This window comes from Schistocerca americana, chromosome 8, assembly GCF_021461395.2.
Source record: "Schistocerca americana isolate TAMUIC-IGC-003095 chromosome 8, iqSchAmer2.1, whole genome shotgun sequence".
Lineage (NCBI taxonomy): Eukaryota > Metazoa > Arthropoda > Insecta > Orthoptera > Acrididae > Schistocerca > Schistocerca americana.
This window is the reverse complement of record NC_060126.1, coordinates 202,018,451-202,023,965: the sequence shown is the minus strand read 5'-3', so window position 1 is coordinate 202,023,965 and position 5,515 is coordinate 202,018,451.

Genomic DNA, 5,515 nt, shown 5'->3' with positions numbered 1-5,515 from the left:
TATTTACGTACTATTCCGAACATCGTCAAGTTTACACATGTACACATGTAACCATCACAATATGCATTTTACAAAGTATCAACTGGAAAATACGTATTTTAACACATGCACCTCCAAAAATTATCGTATACGTTAGGTACTGATGACCTTAGCAGTTAAGTCCCATAAGATTTCACACACATTTGAACATTTTTGTGCTGCCTATCCGAGCGTCCCTACACGTTCAACTAGTGATGGCTGCAGCGTCCATGATGTGGCCAAGCGATTGATCTCGTGCACTCACCTTTCGTTTTTACGCCTCAGACTTCATACAATCTCATAAACAAACTAATGACGTAAGGTCTGGCGGTCTTGGTAGCCAGTTAATTGTACTACCGCGGTCAATCCACGGTAAGTGTAGTGGAGATGTCCCCTCAACCGTCTCATAAAATTTTTTCTGTTCCGGAAACTATCTGGAACAGGGCATTTGTTCATATGAGCCCTGTGTAACCCGGTTATAACCCTGAATAATGACCATACCTCTTGAGACGCCCTGTATACTTTTACTTTTAGTTGTTGAGATTTGTTTCTAGATTGTAACACAGGATTTGGAGAGTAACAGCGCAGGTTCCCGGCCGCACTCTATTTGAAGTCCGAACCGCGACGCCACTAACTCCATGGTCTGAACAGCTCAAACAGCACACTTCGTTTCATATCGACACAGAAGAAGCTGAGTAGCACTGTGGCAATGATACTAAACTGTTGCATGGAGGGTCGTGAGTTCAAAACTCACCGGGACAGCACAATTTTAATTTCTACATTAGGTTCGAGTACATTCTAGAAGAATCCACAAATGTCAAGACTCATTGTACTGGAATGTTCTGTAGCTGTATATACAGCGTGGTCCATTGATAGTGACCGGGCCAAATATCTCACGAAATAAGCGTCAAACGAAAAAAACTACAAAGAACGAAACTCGTCTTGCTTGAAGGGGGAAAGCAAATGGCACTATGGTTGGCCCGCTAGATGGCGCTACCATAGGTGAAACGGATATCAACTGCGTTTTTTTTTTAATAGGAACCCCCATTTTTTATTACATGTTCGTGTAGTACGTAAAGAAATATGAATGTTTTAGTTGGACCACTTTTTTCGCTTTGTAGTAGATGGCGCTGTAATAGTCACAAACGTATAAGTTCGTGGTATCACGTAACATTCCGCCAGTGCGGACGGTATTTGCTTCGCGATACATTACCCGTGTTAAAATGGACCGTTTACCAACTGCGGAAAAGGTCGATATCGTGTTCATGTATGGCTATTGTGATCAAAATGCCCAACGGGCGTGTGCTATGTATGCTGCTCGGTATCCTGGACGACATCATCCAAGTGTCCGGAGCGTTCGCCGGATAGTTACGTTATTTAAGGAAACAAGAAGTGTTCAGCCACATGTGAAACGTCAACCACGATCTGCAACAAATGATGATGCCCAAGTAGGTGTTTTAGCTGCTGCAGCGGCTAATCCGCACATCAGTAGCAGACAGATTGGGCGAGAATCGGGAATCTCAAAAACGTCGGTGTTGAGAATGCTACATCAACATCGACTGCACCCGTACCATATTTCTATGCACCCGGAATTGCACGGCGACGGCTTTGAACGTCGTGTACAGTTCTGCCACTGGGCACAAGAGAAATTACGGGACGATGACAGATTTTTTTGCACGCGTTCTATTTAGCGACGAAGCGTTATTCACCAACAGCGGTAACGTAAACCGGCATCGTATGCACTATTGGGCAAAGGAAAATCCACGCTGGCTGCGACAAGTGGAACATCAGCGACCTTGGCGGGTTAATGTATGGTGCGGCACTATGGGAAGAAGGATAATTGGCCCCCATTTTATCGATGGGAACCTAAATAGTGCAATGTATGCTGATTTCCCACGTAATGTTCTACCGATGTTACTACAAGATGTTTCACTGCACGTCCGGCACAGAGCTCGCGTGTGGTTGAAGCGGTATTGAATAGCATATTTCATGACAAATGGATTTGTCGTCGAAGCACCATATCATGGCTCGCACGTTCACCGGATCTGACGTCCCCGGATTTCTTTCTGTGGGGAAAGTGAAGGATATTTGCTATCGTGATCCACCGACAACGCCTGACAACGTACGTCAGCGCATTGTCAATGCATGTGCGAACATTACGGAAGGCGGACTACTCGCTGTTGAGAGGAATGTCGTTACACGTATTGCCAAATGCAGTGAGGTTGACGGACATCATTTTGAGCATTTATTGCATTAATGTGGGATTTTTAGGTAATCACGCTGTAACAGCATGCGTTCTCAGAAATGATAAGCTCACAAAGGTACATGTATCACATTGGAACAACTGAAATAAAATCTTCAAAAGTACCTACGTTCTGCATTTTAATTTTTAAAAAACCTACCTGTTACCAACTGTTCGTTTAAAATTGTGAGCCATATGTTTGTGAGTATTACAGCGCCATCTATCACAAAGCGAAAAAAGTGGCCCAACTAAAACATTCATATTTCTTTACATACTACACGAATATGTAATAAAAAATGGGGGTTCCTATTTTTAAAAAAACGCAGTTGATATCCATTTGACCTACGGCAGCGCCATCTTAGCGGGCCAACCATAGCGAGATCTAGTTTCCCCCTTCATGCTAGACGAGTTTCGTTCTTTGTAGTTTTTTCGTTTGACGCTTATTTCGTTAGATATACGGCCCGGTCACGATCAATGGACCACCCTGTATATACTGTATGTGTTACGGCCGCAGGTAATTCGCTCCGCGCTCTTGTATGTACAAGTGCTGAGTAAGTGAAGTTAGTGTTCGTCATTCATCTAATTACACCTTCTTCTACGTGACAATATTTATGTGGATTGAAGGGGGAGGTGTAGAATGGAAAGGAAAGGGAGGGAACTACTGATGTCTACTGTATCGGGACTTTATGCGGAATCGGCGACGATGGGTGAAAGTGTGTGACGGACCACGATTCGAATCCGGGATCTCCTGCATTCTAAGCAGCTGCGTTAACCACTGGGCCACCCTGACACAGTGTTCAGAGCAGTTTCGCGTACTACTGTCCTCCATGCCCGCTACTTTGATATTCCCGCAGGAAGTCGAACGTAATGGTGCATCTGCACTGGAGAAGGTGGTTTCATCACCCATCGAGGCAAATCAATCACATGAATGCGTGGTATCCGTTCTTTCTGGCGTATCCGAAAGAAAAGACACCACGCATTCGTGTAACACTTCTTTTCAATTCTTGTCGCATCCGTGCTATTAGTACAAAGTCATTTGCATAGGTGATACAGCTAGTACGTTCATTGTCGATTTCAACATCCTTATAGTTCTCTTCGTTCAACTGCCGTTTTAACTTTTAGAGTGCCAGACTGAAAAAGACAGGTCACAATCCATCTCGCTGACTTAATCCTGTTTCCACTTGGGAGATTTCTATCATTTTATTGTCTGTCTTAACCTTAGCTTTCGTGTCACTTAGGCGTATGTCTACAAGACTAACCAACTTCTGTCATGGTCTCCATTAGACTCTATGGATTCTATTGAAAGCCTTCTTGAAGTCTACGAAGAGGAGATGTGTCTCGGTCGCATTCGTAATTTTCTCACAGACTTGTTTTATGACAAAAATCTGGTCCTTGATTGATTGCTCTGTTTGGGAAACTCCTTGGTACTCTCCTATTATTTCTATTACCAGAGGTCTGACTCGTTCTAGTAGATAGTGGGAGAAGTTCTTGTAACAGATTTTGAGTAGCGTTGTACTTCTGTAGTTCTCACATAACGATTTATCTTTCTTTTTATGTAGGGGGCAAATCACAGCAACCTTTCATTCCTCTAGCACTACCTGTTTTGTCCCACTTAACTCAATTATCTCGTGGATTTTGCAGCAGAGAGCTTGGTCTCCAGCCATGAGAAGTTCAATGGAAATTCCATTCCACTCCTGGACTCTCGCCATTCTTAAGATTATTAATCTGTTTTCTATCTTCAAAATAGTGCGTATGGTATATTCTGGATCTACTCTTCCTGGGTCATTAAACCCAATTAATTCACTCGGTTTTTTGTAATTTAGCAGGCCTCTGAAGTATTCTACCCATCTTCCTCCGATCTTTCCTCTACAGTTGTTTACATCTATTTCCACGAAAGTCTTGCTGAGCTTCCTTCGCTATGTTTCTTATGTATCTTCTCTTTGCTTTCCTCAGTGTGACCAGTATTCGCCATCGAACGCCTTTCAAATATCTTCCCCACGTTCGTCATCAAACCACCCTCGTTTTCTCTTCATTCACTTCGTATTACTTCTTGGACTGTTTCTTTAATTGCGTCAGCATTTACCTGCCAATGCTGATCTACCTCGGTATTTTCACCCTATCCATTTTCCAATGCTAGTATTTCATCTTCGCTCAAGCTTTCCTGGTCATACAGAGAGATTTTTACATTCCTTCGTATTGTCTGCTCCTCTAAACCGCCATCACTAATCTGATAAGGCAGTGGTCTGATCCGTATTCAAGTACCTCTTTCCGTCTTGACACTTTGTATCTAGTTCTTTATTCTTGTCTCTATCAATACACGGTCAAGTTGTTTCATTGTCTTCCAGTCCGGAAGTGCCCATATTCCTTTATGCAGGGTGTCCCACCTTACACACTTCCGAAACGAAACATTGGCCAGGGATGAAGTTATGTTAGGGACTCACATAATTGGCAGGAATGCACAACCCATCAATGTAAACAAACATTACATTCAACACTAGGCTACGTTTTTCTTAAATTGCAGAAATGTGTTTTTTCTACGGAAATTAAAACTAAAGGTATAATTAGTGACAGAATATCTATTTTCACTGTTCTATATCCTGAAACACGTAGACTTTGAAGGATCGCAACAGCGCCACAGTTTGTGCCGTAATGCGCAGACCAAGGGTTGCCTACAACAGGCTTTAGGACAGTGACACAGTTCCCATCATTTAAAGTCTAAGTTCGGCAGAAGGTATAACTTTACAGCAGTATATTTCATTTTGGTAGAAAAACAGATATGTGTCATTTAAAAAAACATAACTTTGTGCTGAAATTGATGTATGCTTACTTGTACATTTCAACCCATTATCTGAGCCCCTAACATACGTGCGTGCCTGTTCAATTGCTTTTTTCACATTTTGTATCATTTAGAAAATACATGAAATGGAAAAATTAGGTGGGACACCCTGTATGTTATCCTCCTGTCGAAGTCAGTATCACATATGAAAGTACCATTTGCAGTCGCTAAATTAGCCAACTTAATCCCCTTATTGTTGTTCACATCATACAAGCTGTGATTTCAGTTGGTTTCCTTGAAAGCTGCTTCTTCCCCTTTTGCATTAAGATATCTCAAGATGATTTCAGTGCTCACTTGGCACATTGTCTATCACATTCTCAAATTTCTCGTAAAACATATCTTTTTTAAAATATCATCACTCTCTTCGGTGGGGAACGACAATTTATAGATGTGGTTATGTATTTCTTGGTATCTGTTTA